The sequence below is a fragment of the Camellia sinensis genome, chromosome 13 (genome assembly GCF_055761805.1).
Source record: "Camellia sinensis isolate YWXY chromosome 13, ASM5576180v1, whole genome shotgun sequence".
NCBI lineage: Eukaryota > Viridiplantae > Streptophyta > Magnoliopsida > Ericales > Theaceae > Camellia > Camellia sinensis.
In genome coordinates this window covers 96,644,467-96,665,241 of record NC_138973.1, presented here as the reverse complement: position 1 = coordinate 96,665,241, position 20,775 = coordinate 96,644,467, and positions in this window count along the sequence as shown.

Below are 20,775 nucleotides of genomic sequence, written 5' to 3'. Positions count from 1 at the left end.
TTTGAAAGATTTTTCAAAGATTTCACCTCTCTTTCATTCATTTCCACTTTGCCCTTTCTCAGTTTACCGAAAAGCGCAACATTTGACATAATGCGAGCCTCGGAACATCGTAGGAACTTTATTTCAAAAATATTTTAAAGGAGGGGGTTTTAAGGTCTAAAAACCATTCAAAATAGCTTTAGTCCAAAATGGGGTGTGAGGTTACGATTGGACTCTCCTCTTGCCAAAGAAATCGAACCTTTGCCCCGCACATCTTTCATCACCAAGTAAATCATTAGTAACGGCCAAGTCTTTAAGGCGGTCAAAAATGGGGTGTCTACAGTTGCCCCTCTTTGACAGAGCTCAAAGTCATGAAATGACGTGAGTGAATGTCAAAGTCCAGAGATGACCCATTTTTGACAAGGCCAAAGACTTGGACAAACAAACAAAATGCGGATAGATAAATAAATGGTTGGGCCCGCAGGTTGCCTACGTATCCCTTTCCAAGGAATCAAACCAGCGTAGTTCAGGGAAAGGATGCAAAATGATACACAATGCAACAAAACAATGTAATAATATACAATGTATTTGAATAATCAAACCACAAGCAGTGCAAAACCATACAAATATCATAAAGGGATGGAGATGCAAAATCAAAATAGGTGTAACATAAAAAAGGTGCCGGAGCGCTCTAACCACAATTATCTTAGTGGAATAGGTGCATACATAGACAAAACTATGTGTTTCGCAGAAAGAATACAAGTAATTGGGTGGCATGATATAAGTGAGGGGTGATCTGCTGAGGAAAGATCTTGATCCTACATGCTGAATGCAACAAAACAAACTACAATGCAATGGATGAAGTGAATAAGGCGCACGGCGAAACCACATTTTGCCTAGAAAAGGCATAGACAGAAAACAGACCGTGTCTAACACAGAAAAGGTGCTGACACCCTCATGCCACAATTCTCTTAGTGAAATAGGCACGGTCACATAATCACAGAACCATGCTTTAACGCGAAAAGTATGGGCACATACCAGACTAAGCTTAACATGGAAAGGATGTAGGCGGTACAATGGACAATGCTGGAAATGCATGCGATAGATGCTATGTACAATGCAATGTAATAGCTAAAATGCAATGTAGCTGGGAAGTGATGGTACCTTACAGGGGCAATTGGCAATGACTTACCTCAGCAATGTCCTACCTCATGCTGATGTGCGAATCTTCCCCTTCTTCTCGGTTGAACCACAAGTACTACTTTTCTCCCTGGCTATGGTCGCAGCTTTCCCTATTCTCCAACAGGGTCACAGACTAGGTTGGTTCAGTATCCAGAATTTAGGCGCATACACATGCTATCTCAATCTATGGGGCTACCATACAGATTTTAAGCCGGGGATACACCCCTGGGTATTTAAACCAGACTTTAGTCTCAGAAATCTTGAACCTTTGCGTTCCAGGCATGAGCCATTCGAACTGTAGTTTCCACCGTCTCAGTTGATCTCTTAGGAGCTCACTACAAACACAGGCAGGTGGCTATAGCACACCACCGGAAGTCATTCGGGCACGACAAACACCAAAGGAATTACACCTTCAGAGGATTTAAGTTCTCCTGAACAGAAAATAAAATGGATGATGCAATGGATGTAACAGATAAAGCAGTAGATGCAAAGGCTGAACACAATCCAACTACGCTGGATTAGTGAGAGGAAGAAGAATAAAGAAAACCAATCAGGAGCGCGTTCCACTCAACCTGAGATAAATTCAAAACACGCTGAAATCGTGTGAGGAAGGGGACACACTAACCACGTTGAAATCATGAGAAGAGGTCCTAAAAATCGCTCGGGCTTGCGCTTCACGCGTCCCGAGATAAAGCCCGCCCAGGGCCGTGCTTCACACATCCTGAGATAATTTCCAAACACAGCGAAATCGTGTGAAGAAGGGGACACTCTAACCACGCTAAAACCGTGAGAAGAGGTCCGAAAAACCACTCAGGCTTGCGCTTCACGCGTCTCGAGATAAAACCCGCCCAGGGCTGCGCTTCACGCGACGTGAGATAAATCCCGCCTAGGGCCGCGCTTCACGCATCCTGAGATAGAACCCGCCCAGGGCCGCGCTTCACACGTCCTGAGATAAAACCTGCCCAGGGTCGCGCTTCACACGTCCTGAGATACAAGAAATAGGTACGAGACTGTACCACAAATACACAATTGTAACGAAATTGTGTACTAGATGCACTAAGTGAAAGAGTGCGATAGATGCACAAAGTGAGCATGTGTAAAAGATACACTAAACATTATCAATCTTAAACGAAACTTCTCTGAATGAATCGCGCAGCTAATATTGCCTGGCTATGCCAGCTTCAAATGCACCGTACATACAATATCGCGCATGAATGAGAAAGAAACTCAACAGGTACAATATAGTAGAAACACATGTTCAACGTTATATCAAGATACAATTTCAATACAAGATAAGCGCGTGCACATATGATTCCAATGGAAAGGTCCATAACAATGCATAGGAGATGTGCATAACAATGCAAGTGAAACGGTGCATAACAATGCAGATGGAATGGTGCATAACAATGCAAGTAGAATAGTTCATAACAATGCAAGGAAAATGGTGCATAACAATGCAAGTGGAGTGTGCATGACAACGCATGTAAAGAGGCGCATGACAATGCAAGTAGAGTGCGCGTGACAACGCAAGTAAAGAGGTGCATGACAATGCGGTAGGGTGTGCGTGACAACGCAAGTAAAGAGCTGCATGACAATGCAAGTAGAGTGCGCATGACAACGCAAGTGGTATGTACATGACAATGCAACTAGTGCGCGTGACAATGCAAGTAAGGTGTGCATGACAATGCAACGAGTGTGCATGACAACGCAAGTGGTATGTGCATGACAATGCAACTATAGTGCGCATGACAACACAAGTAAAGTGTGCATGACAACGCAAGTGGTATGTGCATGACAATGCAACTAGAGTGTGCGTGACAACGTAAGTAAAGTGTGCATGATAATGGTCGCGAGACATCCATAGCAAGGCAAGTGGAAGAAATGTATGCTCCATGAAACATTAAGATGCGCATTTCATGCCAGGGTGAGAAGTGCACATTCTATGCAAGCAAGGTTAAAACGTGCTCCATGCAATGTACATACTCTATGCAAAAGGATCAACGACGTACATCCAATGTAACGTCTATATTATGCAAGCAAGGTTAAAACGTGCTCCATGCAATGTACATACTCTATGCAAAAGGATCAACGACGTACATCCAATGTAACATCTATATTATGTGCGACAACAAGAATAAGTTTAGTAGAAGATGCATTTCTGCAATATGTGTGATGATATGATACATGTTACAAGCAATGTAGAGCATGATGTCTACGGAATGCAATAAACAAACAAAGCGGCGCTTTAGAAAGCTCCTCATGGGATGAGTGGAGATGAACCGCTCTACTCTGATGGGGATCTCCCCTTGTATTCTTCGAAATCTTACCTTCAACTCACAGTACAAAGGTCCTAAAATGCTGACAAGGGGTAACTTCTGCATGTAGAAACCACAAATGCCTTTTTTCTTCCTGATCATATTCACAACTTTCCCTATTCTCCAATGGGGTGCCAGACTAGGTTGGCTTAGTATGCAGAATTGAGGCGCATACACATGCTATCTCAATCTATGGGGCTTCCATACAGATTTCAAGCCGGGGATACACCCCTGGGTATTTAAACCAGGCTTTAGTCTCGGAAATCCCGAACCTTTGCGTTCTAGGCAACAGCCATTCGAACTCTAATTTCTACTGTCGCAGTTGGTCTCCTAGGAACTCATTGCGAACACAGCCAAGATGCCTCTGGCAGGGAATGGTACTCAAGGAGAGCACTTCTGATCGCCATTCTGGCTTGAAGTAGGCTTGATCTTGAGCTTGAGGTAGAGGCACACTCATACTTCGGAGCATTGGCAAGACCTGAAGAGGTAAACACGGAATGCAATCTCGGAACTTACTGAAGTTGAAACAAACTCAGATGCCTGATATTTTCCCTCTTTTCTTTTGTTTTGCAGTCTGGAACATATATAGCTTCAGATAGGTCCTAGTTTTACTGTTCTCGTATGACTTGGGTTGAACCCTGCAGTTTTATGAAAGAACAAATCCTGTTTTGCACATATGTGGAGAACGGAACAGCATTTTGAGCACAAAACGATTTTTTTTTTTTTTTTGAAATTGAAATTGAGAAAGAGTGTTTGATCAGGTATTGAGCCTATGACTAACCACAACAAAAATGACTCAACAACAGAAAACAAAGGTAAAACAACCTAAACACATCTATTGACACACCGAACGACTCAAAACAAGAATCGAGACAAACGAAACAACACACACAGCACTCAGACGTATTCCATTGGCAAGAGACCTCTCAGTTCGCGATGAGCCAATTTCTTCGGGTATTGTTTCCCACCCTTTTCTCATTTGTGATTCTCCCATCACTCTGGCACTCAATCTCTTTTTCTCTGAAAAACCCTTCCCATCACTTTTCTCTAAGCGCACATCTCTCTATTCTTCAATCTTTCTTCTTGTTTATCCCCCCCCCCCCGTGGTGGTTGATGGATAAGCAGGAATGGGATCTTGCCCCTAGTATTCAACTAGATTTCCTTCTTCCGCTCACAACAGTGAACTTTCCCACAGAGGGGTTGTAACGCGGCTGGATGTGTAGCAGATCCGCAACTGACTGCAGTTGACGATGCCCTTGGCCAGTATGGATGTGATCAGACCCGTCTAGATGAGGGAGTGGAATATCCTGATCCATTCCATTTCGTGCTTCGCACTTGTCTTGACACCTTGTTGCTCGAAGGATGTGAGAGCTTTCTGCCCTGTGCAGTTAACTTCAGTCGTGCCCTTTTCTGGCAGATAGAATGCCCTTTTCCTGCAAGTATGTTGACAATGGGGAAAAGACAGAACACCTAACTCAACTGTGCCCCTAGTTCAGCATTTTGACCATTTTTTGTTTTGGCTTTCTACTAAAATAATTTTGACCAATATGAAAGTTATATTAACATGTTTGTTCAATTTTTTGATTTGAAATCATGCAAGTTAGGTTGTGAACACTGAAAATTTTCCTTTTTTGGGTCCAAGATACGGTCCAGTTTTGGGAAAAATGAAATAATTTTTGAGAAAATTAGTCAACCTCATTAAAAATTCTCAAAACTGTTTTTACAAATGGCCACTGCTCGACCAACATAGAATCTACTCTTGAGATGTACAACCTCAGATCCAAAACAATGGAAAATTGCCCCTTGCCTGAATGGCACTGCACGACACCAAATCTAGCAACGAGAAGTTGCCCCTTGTTTGAATGGCAGCTGACGGCAACAAAAAGTTGCCCCTTGTCTGAATAGTGCCGCAGCACACTGTAATTAGTCCTCAAAGTGGCAATCACAGCCGAACTCTCGGATACAGAGAAGACAAAGATGATCAGAACCATTACATGGACACAGTCGATTTCGAAGTATTTATCGCTGGACTTCAGAATGAAGTTGCCTACGTATCTCAAACATAGGAATCAAGCCTAACGTAGTTCCGTGTTAAGATACACTCAGGTATTAACCTCTCCTTTTGCGCTCTAACTTTTGCCAAGACCGCCCTTTCTGTGTTTTCAACCTTGCGAGCTATGCTTTTCTTTTCTTTTCAATTCTTTCCATTTCTTCTTTTCTTTGTTCATTTGTTTTTAGAATTTTTTTATTTCTTTTTCTTCATTTCTTTTTCATCTTTTCTTTTATTTTTTTCTTTTTCTTCGTCTCTTTTTATTTTTTTTTCTTGCTCTAACTTTTGCCTGGGTTGCCCTTCTGGGTTTTCGGCCCAGCGACCCTCTCGAGGGTAAAAGGTGTAACAAGTCCATGTTGAATGGCCATAGGATCTCGAATCCATATGAATCCAAGAGAATGGCTGATGTTTCCTGATGATGTAGGAGTCCATCCAACCTGGTCTGAGTTGCCCCCAGTGTCGTGGCTAGGAACTCAATTGTCCTTCAGCAATACTTTCTTCTTTCCTCCCTTATGGGATTTGGCATTCTTGCCGATCTTCGTTAGCTTGAGAAATGTCCTAATTTTTTACTCTTCGAGCACATCTCACATTTTTTGCCCCTAGTTCAAGGGCTAATTCTCATCCAGCGTTGCAAGCTTTCTTTTGATCACATTTGACCTTCTTGATATGACTTTCTTGCCCCTAGTTCGAGGGCTGCTTCGAATCTGGCCTGACGGGCCTCCTTTGATGGTTGACCATTGAACATTCTGAATCCAAGTTCAAGGCTTGAAAGCAAAAAAGGGTCAAGTCTTGAGGCGGAGAGTGATCCTATGCTGCACAATCTCAAGAGCGATTGCACACAGGTCTTCGCAGGGTCACGCAAAACATTTTTTTGAATTCTTTTAAGAAAGCGACTAGTTGCTCGCGCTGAAGACAATGTAGAACCAATCTAGATTAAGCCAGGATCCTTCTCTGTGCTCACATTAACAAACATGATCTCATTCATTAAGGGCTTAGCATGCCTCTCTTTCTCTCAATTGATAAAATTTTTGAAAATCCCGAGGAATTCCTTCCTTTTTGTTTTCATCACAATGTTCAAAAAGTTTTCAAAAAATTAGGTCAATGCAACGATTTCAAGGCACAGAAAAGTAAGTGAAAAGCACTGTCATTTCATTCAAGTCTTCTTTCATAACTAGCTCCAAGGCAGAAACAAATGCAAAAGGGTGAAAATCACTGTTGTTTCATTCAGATCTTCTGTTGCAACTAGCTCAATGGCAGAAATAGACTCAAAAGAAAGAGAAAAGACAAACAGAAAACAAGCAAATGATGTCCGAGGTAACACCCCCGAAATCACCTGACTCCGACACAACAAAACAAACTCGAAACAACAAGACTGACACGACTGACTCAATACAAAACAACAAGACTGACCCAATACCCAAGTCAGAAAGTACAAAAACTAGCATTTGCACAATGCACAAAATAGTACGGGCCATCCATCACATCTGGAGTAAACTGAGCGCCATCCACAGGTGGTTCATCTCCCGATCACATAATCACGTTATCCCCCAAGTTCACTGACCTAGTGCCGATAGACTTTGGCAGACCTGACACGATGATGACTTCTTTATCAATCAGATCTTCTATTTTGTGGCGAAGTTGAAAACACATGTCAGTGTCATGGCTGGCTTGTTGATGGAAGGCACAGTACTTGGCCAGATCATGGGAGGGAGGAAGTTTATTCAGGAGAGGCTGAGGCTCAAGGGGTTTGAGATGGCCCTGTCCAACAAGGATTTGGAAAGCTTTGGACAAAGTCATGTAGGGGGCATGGAAGACCCTCTGACCTCGGGGTTGGTACTTCGAGGTTTGTGGAGTTTTGCTGCATGCACCAGCAAAGGGATTGATATGCGATGACTGGGTTTGCTAATCTCTTCCGAGCATGGGATTAGAGCTGAAAGGAAAGTTTCTGGTACAACGGCCCTTCTCCCAGATTGCCCCTTAATTCAAACCGCTCTCATTCTGAGTGGCGAAAGTGTCATCCACAGTCATTGCAACAACTGCGAGAACTTGCTGTTTGTTTAGCCCTTCCGCTTTCAAAGGCTCCACAGCCCACATAAGGTGTTCATGGGGATCAATGCCTGCCCCTACCTTGTTCTTACCACTGGCCTCAGCTTCGCCAAAGGATTGGGTCGCTATCTCAGGGCGAAGCCCAGTTGTTGTTGGCACGCTAACACCCGGATCTGAGATGGCTTCAGGTTGGCCCTTTTCAGTTGCAGCTTGCCCCAAGATTGAGGAGCCTTTTGGATTGAAACTTCTAGCCTGTGATGTAGTCGGCAATGGAGCCAAAATTCCAAAGGCTAAATCTACCACAGTTCTCTGAAAATCTTCAATCATGCTTCCTAGATCCGAAGTAATGGGTTCACAGGTTTCAAATGATTGGGGTTCAAGTGCATCCATCGTACTTAAGCCTATACTTTCCGGGGTAAGCACCTCAGGCTTGAGTATATGGGTCGGGGTGTATATACTGGGGTTGTAGATGGGTGGCTGTATATGGCCGAGGTTGAGATGTGGATCAGGTACTTGGTCCTTCGGGTTTTGAGGTGGAGCTATTGTTCGGTTGTCAATGAGATTCTAGATCTCATGACGAAGGCGGTAGCAACCATTGGTGCCATGACTGCGCTGCTGATGATACACGTAGTATTTCGTGGAGTTATGCCCGACAGAGAGTGGGTTAGGCAGACGTTGAGGATCAAGGGGTTTGAGATACCCTCTCTCCATCAGGACTTTCAGTGCGTTGGTTAGCCTCATATAGAGGGGGTTGCAAGTTCTGCCCTGAGCTCAGACTGGGCTGCCTGTTTGTAGACTGGCCTTGGCAAAAAGGACGACTATGGCGACTGTATTGATTTTAGCGAGTTTGGGAACAGTGCTACTGCCATGGGTACTCCCGACAGAAACCCTCCTTACTGGTTTACTTGTTCTGGGAATAATCCCTCTGTTGAATGGATCCTCGATCTGAATCCCCAGTTCATGTAAACTTTTGAAAGTATACAACAGTGCCACTATTAACTTTTGCAGCATATCAGACTCAAGGTTCTGCACCACTATCCACACTTGGTCCCGCTCGGAAGGGCGATTTGTCATTTGTGCCGCCTTTGTTCTCCACCTTGCAACAAACTCCACAAAGGGCTTTGTTGGGTTCTGGCGGGTTGCTTCAAGCTCTTGCAAGGTCATTTCAACCTGGGTGTTGTAAGAATATTGATCAACAAAGGCCTCAGCCAATTTCTTCCAGTTTTGCTTCACTGTATCCTCCAATTCGGCATACCAAGTGGTAGCTGCACCCGACAGGGTTCTGGCATACAGAGAGAGTTTCTGCGGCTTAGTTAGACCTATCGGTTTCAGGATATCCACGAAAACCCGGATATGTACCATAGGATCCCCAGACCCGTCGAAACCGTCAATATGTGGCATTCTGAATCTATCCGACAGGCTTACGGCAACCTCGGTATACCCATCCTTAATGTCATGAATGGAGTTAAAGCCCTGTGCCATTTCGACCTGCTCCTCATGGTTCACAATTTTCTCCGAGCTCGGATCAAGATAAGTAATATCAAGGGAATAAAGCCTCTTAGTAGCCTGCGCCAAGGGTTTGAAAACTCGGGTTTGAGCCAACCCTTCTGGGGGATCCGGACCATGCAAATCTTCAGCTAGCGGGAGTGGGTCCAAATTCGGCTGGGGGCTCGAGATTGGACGTGCGGTAGGTGCCCCAGATGGGCGTTGCATTTCAGCATTGGTCTCACCCTACCTGGGGATTCCCTAGTTTAATGTTGCCATTATGACCACAACTTCTTCCGGACTCTATGCCATCACGGTCTGCTGAGTTTGAACAAAGGTGATGTGACTAGTGACTGTCAGATCAGATGAACCGGTGAGCCCTTAACTGGCCTTTCTTTGCCTTACCTCAACGAAGGAACACTAGTTGCTCTGAACTGAATCTCTGACCTGACAAAGTTTATCAACACAAGTCCAGTGCACCTGGGGGATATTGGAGCCTTCTAAAGCTATAGTTCCAAGACTACCCCCAGCAAAAGAAGAAAACAGACAACACCTCAGCCTGATTTCACCAAAATAGATATAAGCATAGCTGAATGACTGTGCTCTTTACTGAATTATGCCCCAAAATTCTGCCTGTAAACTGATACCTTCAGGTAAAACTAATTCCCCCAAAATACTGATGCCCTCAGTCCTAATACCCCGACTTACAAACTGATACATGCATTTCTGTAGAGACGTACTCTAAAAGCACATAATCAAGCAAGTAAGAGCCAAAACACCCCTATGTTGGGGTAGGGTTTCCCCGTCCTATCTTGTCAGGAGCTAGGGTTTCACTACGCAGACAGCGGTTTCAAACAACCTACAACCCGGTAAGCAACATGTCCTAGTTTGGAATAGTCACTATGGATTCCGATATGCACTAGGTCGAATGGTAAAAAAGGGTGCCTCGGTAACAACCGAGGTTTGTGTTCCCGTCGTGGCAGAGCCCGCAACTGGTCAGCCTTATGGCACGCTTCTCAAAGTAAGCCTCCGGCAAACCGTTCAGAAATAGCATACGACAAACATGGTGTCTAGGCACACCAATGCAAATGCAATGCAAAGAGACACATAAGTATAGTCAAAACAATATATCATGAGTTCGAGTCAAGTTCTCTAAATCCCCAGCAGAGTCGCCAGAAACTGTAGACGTGCCTGAACGTCCCGGTTCCGCGCACTAAGGCAAGAAATCCGTTTTGTTCATTAGCTACTACAGTTCGGACTCAATGTCACGGTTCTAAATCTAATCTTGCAAAGTGCAATGAAAGATTGATAAATCACCAAAGAGTCCAAATCCGGCAAATCGTTTTGGAAAACTGATTTTAATAAAGAAGTGCCAAACATGGACTGCTTTGCCAGATACGGAGTCGCCACCTAAATATTTTTGTTTTGGGAAATTTACAAAACCCTGACTCGTGCCTAAGGCCACGTGTCCGTCATCACCAAATTTGCCTCGGCTCAGGAACTTAGGTACGAGGGGGGAAGGTCATGCAATGAGCACCCCCGCTCGCCCGATCAAAAAGATCGGCCTTTACTAAGCATGATATTTTGTTTTTGAAAACATATGTGTTCTTATTCCGGTTTATTAGCTAGCCCACTACGTGATGCGTACAGCATACAAGTATAGACTAGATCACCTAAGTTGGAACACAACATCTCATGTTTGTTTGAAAATGGTTTGAAATTGCTACTCGCAAGTAGGCTAAGACGTGGATTTGCCACCCTCAAGTGGGTTTAGGAAAACATAATTTTGCCACTCTCAAGTGAACTTAAAACTCGCATTTCAATGAGTTGTTCCAATTAAAGTAATCCAACCTTCACCCACAGGCATTCAAGCAGTTAATCAATTAAGCACATAGCCTCACGGCAAGCATGATGTCATGTCAACACTAACACACATGCAGCATGCTAAAGCGTAAAAGCTTACCTAGTACTCCGAGCCGAAACAACAACTAGTTAGAAATCATGCATGATCCTAGTTATGTTAGCAATGCCTAATACAACACATGCAAAATGCAACTAGAAATGGCTCGGCTATTCTAAGATGTCATGTAATGCAACTTGATAACATGTATTCACATCGGAATTGAAACACAATGCAGTTAGTATGATGCCCCCTGCCCGGTGCATGCAAGACAGATGAATGATGCAAACATGCATAGCATAAGGATGCAAATCAAAATATGACCTAGAAATAACAATCGTAAGCGGTAAAGTAAAATGGAGAAAGACGTGGGGTTGGAAGACATTAACACACTCATGCACACTTATTACAAAAGTTGGCCCTCTCGACGGAGGGTCCGAATGAATAATACAAGCTAGCTACGCTAAGCTATTCTAACTAATCTAATAATCTAATTAGACTAATTATTACATAGTCAAATTGAATATTAGCTAAGCTAAGCTAATTATGAATTTACAACGATCAATTAAATTAGCTAACACATTAACTAATGAATTACAAATTAACTAACTATACAAAGCAGTTAAAACGGCCTTGAGAAGAGGGGCATATGCATGCTCGATCGACTTCGCTCGAAAATCTATTGCCATGCCTCATGTTGCGTCTGTTTGCACTGTTCTGCACCTCTGAAAATTATGCCAACTTTTGTGATGCTTCTGACCTACCTCATGGACATTCTCAGAGGTCATCGGCCAAGAGGGGTGGCCATCGGCCAGTGGATAATGGTCATCAACTAATTTTGGGACTATCGGCCAAATATTTGTAGCTGATCGGCACACTAGATAGCCGATCGACCATCTCTTCCTGCAAACTCTCCTTTTGCTGCAACAGAGCACAAACAGAGGCATGGTAATGTATTTGCAAGAAAATGCCTTAACCTCTATCATCCATGATCAAGAGGGTCGGCGACCGAAAACTGAGGCACGTTTCATAACTTCAAGTATGAAACGTCCCTCGTTCCTTGGGTTTGGCTTAACACCCAAACCAAACACAATGCAATGCATGGACAACTTAACAAAGCTAAAGACATGCAAACAATGTAATGCAACATGAGCATACAAGCACCATGTAATGCAACCTAAATATGTAAACAACGTGCAAGAATCATGCAATGCGACAAGCATGCGATAACAACAAAATGGAACAAGCATGCAACAACATGCAATCTAACAAGCATGCAACAACAAGAAAAATGGACTTAAACTAAAATGGACAGGCGTCAATCATGCCCAAATCAGTGGCCAAAATGTTGAAATGATGGCATGAAATGCAAGACAATGCATGCACATGCTCTAGCCCACCAACTAAGCATAAAAGCATAACTCTCAAAAGTGCTCAAGGAGTGACAAATGTAAGAGTGTAGAAACACTATAAGCACTGAAATAATGTATGAAATGATGCGAAATCATTCAGTCAATATGAGCATGGCATGTTAGGGTCCATAAAGCATAAAGCTACCAAAGAAGACTACAAAGGAGGCATACAATACACGGTACAAAGGCATGAACCAATCATGGATAGAGTTCAAATAGGTCTAAACAAAATCCAAAATATGCTAAGATTGAGGCACAAATGCATACACACTAAGCCACAAACAAGGTAACAAATGCACAACCCTTAGAGGAACTCAAAGGGTGAATGAAGTGGGAACATGGCAATGCTACATGCTCTAAAATGTCATGTGGAATGATGCCAAATCATGTACATGATACAAATGAAGCATGCTATGGTGCCCAAAGCTTGAGGCTAGCAAGGCACTTGCACTACAACTATGCAAAACATGAAGCATATGGAAAGGGCAACCCAAAAAAGTCCTAAAACATGTTAAAATGAGTCTAAAACATGTATGGAAGGAAGCCAAAATATGCTAGCATGAAGGGCATAAGGCATGATGGATGCAAGGCAAATAAGGTGGATTACACTACACCTATCAAGACCAAGCATGAGATGGCTTTGCCAACAAAAATCAGAGTTATATCATGGTAAAATAACCCCAAATACACATTGAAATGATAGCTCGCAAGCTTAGGCATGAAGGCATACACAAAGGCTCATGTTCAAGGCATAAAGGACCAACCCTTCAGCGCATTGAAAATGTGAAAGATGTGAGTGCATGGAAATTAAACATGCTTTGAAATCACATAAAAAATGATGCCAAAATCATTCAAATAGGTCAAGCAATGCATGCTAGTGGACTTGATGCACAAAACTAACAAGCTAAGATGAACCATAGCTATACAAATCATGGCATGCATGGCCAAAACAACAAAAACCAGAGCTTAAGCATGCTAAAACATGACCAAAAGCTTCTTACAGTTAAGCCAAAATCATGCTAGAATGACATGTTAAAGCATGATACACATTAGGCTAATTCATGGAATTGCACTAAAAGTGCATGGAGCATGCAAGGGCCAACCAAACCAAACCTTAACAGAGGTATGACATGGAAAAACATAACCAAAAACATGCTGAAATAGAATCAAATCATGCTAGAAAGGCATGCTACTTCATGAAGCATACAAGACTAGTTTGTGAGAAATACACTACAAGTGTATAAACCATGCAAGGAGTGAGTCCACCAGTCAAAATCAGAGTTATAACATGTCAAAATAACACCCAAAACATGCTTGAACTAAGTTAATTCAAACCACAAAAAAGCATGCTACTTTGTAAGGCTAGCAAAGAGGATTTACACTACAAGTGCAATAAGCATGCAAGAGGTGACCAAGATAGCCAGAAATAGAGTTATGGCAGGTCTGATAAGTCACAAAAATGAGCCTAAACAAAGCCACAAAGAAGTAAAAACACATGCTCATTTGGTTGGCCATCAACACTAGCAAGCAAGACAAGAGAAGAGGGGACCACCCTCTCCTATTTGTTAAAGCATGATACACATTAGGCCAATCGTGCTAGTGGTTGGCCTTAGAACCACTGAATTCCAGAGGAGCAAAAGGCCTTACAAGCTTAAGTGTAGGAAAAGTTTGAAAAGTTTGAAAAGTTAGCTCATAAGGCCTTACAAGCCAAGGAGCAAAAGGGAGGACAACCCCCAAGCCAACCAAGGCACAAACCAAGACCTTTAGGACTGAAAAACAGAGGGAAAAATAGAGGGTTTTTTGGTTCAACACCACTCCAAAAAACAGCCCCAAAGTAGTGTGAAAAGATGGCCAAGCAAGTGTGTAAAACAAGGTTAGGGAGGGAGATCTTACCCTTGATGTAAAGCTACAAAACCAGCCCAAAATCTTAGCCAAAATTAGCCTTTTGGAGCTTAAACTAAGTCCCAAGCTACCTAAACCCAAAGATGATCAACTTTGGTTAAGGGTCTCTTTGCAAAAGTGTAGGAAATTCTCACTTCTAATCCTAAAACAAGAGGAAAAGGAGAGGATTCTAGGGAGGGAGAGAGTTTTGCTCACAATACTTCTAGAGAGAGAGAATTCTAGAGTGAGAAGCTCTCAAACTTCTAAGCCTTCAAGAAAATGTTCTAAGTCCTTGAATGTGAGATATTTGGCTTCATATATAGCAATTCAAAAGCTTTTGGTCGAAAATATCTGATTTGGGACAGGTGGCACAAGCTGGAAAGAGCTGGAGGTGAAATATCGGCCAATTCTAGGCTTTCTGGACATTTTTGGCTGATCAGCCAACATTTTTGGCCGATGAGGTTCACTTTTGGCCGACCTATGGCCAATGAGGTTCAATTGTGGCCGATGGACTCCTATAGAGGCCGATGGAAAAAATCAGTCCGGGTCCCTGACTTCAAACAAGCCTAATTCCTTCATCTGGACACATGTTTAGGTCATCCTTGAGCCTAAACTGTAGCCCCAGAAGTCTTCTTTCCAAATTTGGAAGCCTCAGCTCAAAATTCCATGTGTGTTAAGAGATATCCCTCTTTTAGTGAAGGTTGCTCAGTTTCGTTCCAACCGGAATGATGCCCAACGTCAACCGATCATAGCTCCCCCATCCGTACTCGGATTTTGGAGATTCGTAAGTGAAAAAAGAAGCCCCAGAAGTAAGCTTTCCAACGGTGGTGGCCTCATATCTGAAATCCAAGTATTCAAAAAGTTAAGCCTGATTTAGCGAGGGTTGCTCGACTCTCTCTTAACGATTTATGCCCAACTCCTTCCCCAACTGGGTTTCTTCCCTCTCCTCTTCTTTTCTTCAACTCCGAACCCCTAAGCAAGGTGTTTTCAAAGATTTTTCAAAGATTTCACCTCTCTTTCATTCATTTCCACTTTGTCCTTGCTCGGTTTACCGAAAAGCACAACATTTGACAAAATGCGAGCCTCAGAGCATCGTAGGAACTTTATTTCAAAAATGTTTTGAAAGAGAGGGTTTCAAGGTCTAAAAACCATTCAAAATAGCTTTAGTCCAAAATGGGGTGTGAGGTTAGGATTTGACTCTCCTCTAGTTGAAGAAATCGAACCTTTGCCCTACACATCTTTCATCACCAAGTAAATCATCAGTAATGCCCAAATCTTAAGGGCGGTCATAAATGGGGTGTCCACAAAAGCCCAGTAGTGAACCCTTAACAAAGTATATACATTTATGTAAGATTTCAACATTTAATGCAAATGCAAATGCCATGCAATGCCATTTCAAAGTTAATCTCATGTCATGCTTTTCTTGAAAATTGCTATGTTTTCAATAACATTTTGAAATCCCATCAATTTCAAACCTCCAATTTTAATCATTAGGGGCGGTAAATAGGACTCAGGTAATCCCTAGGTTGGTGTCTGTGTAGACGCGCTCGAACGTCCCGGGAGAATCCCGTTTTGTTCATTGGGCTTCACTACAGTTCGGACTCGATGTCACGATTTTGAATCTAATCTTGCAAAGTGCAATGCGAGATTGATAAATCACCAAAGAGTCCAAATCCGGCAAATCGTTTTGAAAAACTGATTTTTAGAAAGAAGTGCCAAACATTGACTGCTTTGCCAGACACAGAGTCGCCACCTAAATATTTTATTTTGAGGGAATTTAGGAAACCCTGACTCGTGCCTAAGGCCACGTGTCCGTCATCACCAAAGTTGCCTCGGCTCGGGAACTTGGGTACGATTGGGGAAGGTCATGCAATGAGCACCCCCGCTCACCCGATCAAAGATCGGCCCCTACTAAACTTGATATCATGTTTTTGAAAACACATGCATTCTTATTCCAGTTTATTAGCGTAGGATTAATATGTGATGCACACAGCATACAAGTATAGACTGGATCGTCTAAGCTGGAACAAGACATCTCATATTTGTTTTTGAAAGCGGTTTGCTACTTGTAAGTAGGCTAAAATGCGGATTCTTTCACCCTCAAGTGGGCTTAGAAAACATGGTGATTTGCCACTGGTTTAAAACTCGCAATCGATGAATTGTTCCAATTTAAAAAATCCAACCCTCACCCACAGGCATTCAGGCAGTTATATCATATAAGCAGTTAGCCTCATGGCAAGCATGCTAACATGGCAGTCACTCACACACATGCAAGGATGCTAAAGCATAAACACTCACCGAGTACTCCAAGCCAAAACAGAAACTAGTTAGTAATCAATGCATGATCCTAGTTCATGTGAAGATGGCTAATGCGACACATGCAAGATGCAACTAAGATAGGCTCGGCTATTCTAAGATGGCATATGAGATGCTACAGATAACATGTATTCAACTCGGAATTGAAATACAATGTAGTTAGTATGATGCGCCGAGCCCGGTACATGCAAAACAGATGAATGGTTGCAAACATATGAGCATAAGGATGCTAATTGAAACATGCCCTAAAACTAACCATCGTAAGCTTGTAAAATAAAAGGGAGAAAGAAATGGGGGTTGGAAGACATGCATCACACACACACACACACTTATTACAAAATTCGCCCTCTCGATGGTGGGTCCAAATAAATAATACAGAATCGAATTAACTAATTATTACACAACACCAGCTAATTAACAAATTAAATAAACTAGCATGCAAACTATGTAAAATGGGCTGCCTCAGCTCTACTTTGAATGATAAAAGATGCATGCATGCTTGAGTTGCCTTGTCGGGAAATCCATCGCGATGCCCCGGCTCGCCTTTGTCTGCAATTGATTTCAGAAACTTGCACAAAGCTCCAAGGAGATGAAGCTCTACCCTGGGAATCTAGGGGGAGGCTGCTGACCAGCTATAGGCATTGGAGACCACCAACCGAGCACCCTTGGTGGTGAAAACTAGAAAAGGTGGTTGGCCTACCAGAAAACCTGGTCGGCCGACCAGTTTCTTCTCCTGGTTTCTGCATTTTCTGTAACAAAGGCAAGAGAGAGAGAGAGAGAGAAAGCAAGGTATTTGCAACACATGTGTGCACGACCACTCTCCCCATCATTGCATAAGCCCTAGGGAGTGTAGTCCTTGATCCTCGGGCCACCAATCACGCATCTCGATGTATGATGGCCGAGGAGTCAGATTGCACGACTCAATGTGAAATGAATGCACATATAAACACATAAATGCCTAAACTCCATCATGTGTTAGTCAAGAGTGTCGGCGACCGAGAATCAATGCACGTTTCATCACTTGGAGTATGAAACGTTCCTCGTTTCCCGTATTTGGACTAACTCCAATTCTAAACACAATACAACAAGTAGAACGGCATGCAATCCTAAGGTGATGTAACCAAGTCATGCAAACATGCAAAGGATGATGTGCAAACATGAAAACTAGCATACGCAATGCTACGAACTAACAATGGCATACTCAATGCAATGGTCAAACATGCGACAACGCGGCATACTCAATGCTATGAACTACCATGACATACTCGATGCAAAATGGACTTAAACCAAAATGAATGGGCCTCAGCCACACCCAAATCAGTGGCCAATATGATGAAAATGAGGCAACAAGGTACATGCAAACATGCATAAATGCCAGGGATCAAACCTAAGGAACAAAGTGCAACTCTACCAAAGCATGACAAGGATGAAATACAGCATACAATGACACATGTTCCAGCTCTAAAATGACATACAAGATTGTCCCGAATCATGCAAACAACTCACCCGATGCATGTTGGATGGCACAATTACCGAAACTAGTGAAGTGCATTACACTAGAGGTATGCAAAGCGGTGCCCAAATGACCAAACCAACCCCAAACAGTCCCTATGCAGATCCAAAACAGTGGCAAAATGGACTAAAATGATGGCTTGCAATGCACAAAAATGATGCTCATGTAATAGCCCAAAAATGAGGCATACAAGCACAACTCTCAAACGCATTTAAAGAGTAGAAAACATGGGAATATGGCACAAGTATAAGCTCTAAAATAACATGTTCAATGATGCCAAAACATGAAAACAACTCAAGTTAAGCATGCAAGAGGCTTCAAAACTCGAAGCTAGAGAAGGGTATTACACTACAAGCACGCATGGGAAGCATCATTTGACCATGGGACCTAAAAAGAGAGCTAAGGAAGCCCAAATCATGAATAAAATCAGTTTAGAACATGGCCAAAATATGCTAGAAGCAATGGCCAAAACAACATGCAATGGAAGCCAGTGAGCATGGTTTACACTACAAGCATATGAAGCATTCAAGAGGCCACTAAACCAACAAAATTTAGAGATATGACAAGCCAAATAAAGACCAAAAACCCACTGAAACATGATCAATGCATGTAACATTGCCATGCTCCTTTGATAGGCTATAAGAGGGGTTATTCTGCACATGCAAGAGACACACCCAAGGTGACAAAACCAACTATGGACAGAGCTTGGGAAGGCCCTAAAAGTCACTGAAAAGGGCTTGAAACAAGGCTTGGAGGTGTGCAAATGAAGGCATCTTTGTAAGGCCAAAAATGCTAGTGAACAAGACAAGGAGGAAGGGGGTCACCCCTCTCTGATTTTGGTTCTCAAAAACACATGTTAACCACTGAAAATCCGTTGGATTTCAGTGGTTAAAAGGGAAAGAAAAGGTGAACACAAAGGCCTTAGGGCATGGCTCAAAACAAGGCAAAATGAAGCATGGAAGGGGGTAGATGACCCCCAACAACAAAATGCCCTTAAACAAACATCAAACGGACCTCAAAACAAGCCTTTTTTTAGTTGACAACAAAGCTCAAATATGCATGCAAATAAGGCTAAGAGATAGATCAAAATAAAGCTTAAAAAAGGAAAAAAGTGTGTTACCCTTGAAGCTCAGCAAGACAGCAACTTTTGGACCCAAAACCCAACTCCTTAACCTCTGAAAATGGCCTCCAAGAAGCTCCAAGCAATGGTGGAAGGGTTAGGCTATGAGGTGGTGTGCAAAGGTGCAAGAAACACACACTTTTTGAGCCAACATAGAGAGATATAGAGAGGGATATGTGTATATCCCTTAACCAAAATCTGAACCCTCACAAAGGAGGGGGAGGCCTTCCTTTATAGACAAAGGAGGCCAAAGCTTCTCAAAGAATCTAAAAACCAAGGCCAAAGATCCTCCATACACGTGTATGGAGCATGCAGTCTGTGCCTCCCAGCTGGCAACAACTCACAGAGACAAAACTGGAGGGAGCAGGCCGACCAGTTAAGGTGGTCGGCCTACTACTTCCCCTGGTCGGCCGACCAAGGTGAGTGGTCTCCCACAAGGAAAAGTGGTCGGCCAGCCCATTTGATGGCCTCCCAATTGAATGCAAGCTAGTGGTATAGTGGGAGACCAGCAAATGTGGCTCAAAAATCAAGGAGACCACTTTCCCGACAAGAAAATCGGCCGGCGGGGAAAAGTGGTCTCCAAGGAGAAAAGGTGGTCTCCCACCCTTGTACCACCCTCCAAACAATGAAAACAAGGTCCATGCCAAAAATGAACCAAGACGGATGCAAAACGAGGGTTCGGGGGTCAAAACGCGTAGCCGGGTGCCCCGAAAATAGGTTATTAAGCACCAAAAGTGGCGTGCGACCACAAAGGTGGTCTCCCGGGCCGTAGTGTCCCTCTAGACAAAGGAAACAAGGTGTCTGCCAAAAATCGTGTGAAACAGAGATTGTTATGCGGTCCCGAACCGAGGCGCGCGGCCGACGGCTCTGAAAATCGGAAACTGGTCTCCAAATGGGAACAGTGGCTTGCGACCACGAAAAGTAGCCTACGGCCACTGAGAGATGGTCTACAAGACCTCTTCCTCCATCCAGGAAGAGAAAGAAAGACCTGGTTTGCAAACTGAGGCAAAGCACAAAAGGGTCCCGAGGTCCAGGGGTAAGGCTCTTAGCCAAAACTCCGAAACCTCAGAACGAGCACAACATGCACAATCACCGAGCGCTCAATCGATGACGTCTGAGTCTTAAGGTCATTCAAAAATGGGGTATCTACAGTCTATAAGTAGGCTTAACAAGCACTACCAATAACCCCACTTTACCGGTTGCTAACTGAAAGGGAAGTGGTACTTCCTCCGCGCGTGTTTTCGATCTTTTACCCTGGACACTCAGGCCAACTTATCAAATTCATCTACACCTCCTAATCAGACTTACCAACGTATTTACCCCATAAGGTTTCAATGGTTTCATTCACAATATTACATTCTCAACGGGAGTCCAATTCTCAATCTAGTGTTCATGATATGCAAGCTTTTAGAAGAAATCAACGCAATAATTATCAATATTATGCCATATTTCTCCACTTTCAACATGGTTTCAACAAGCATTATATGATGATCAAAACTCCCCTTTCTCCTTTCAATGTCATTCCACAATTAATCAAAAACTTACTACCATTTATCAATGACATAATAACATGTCC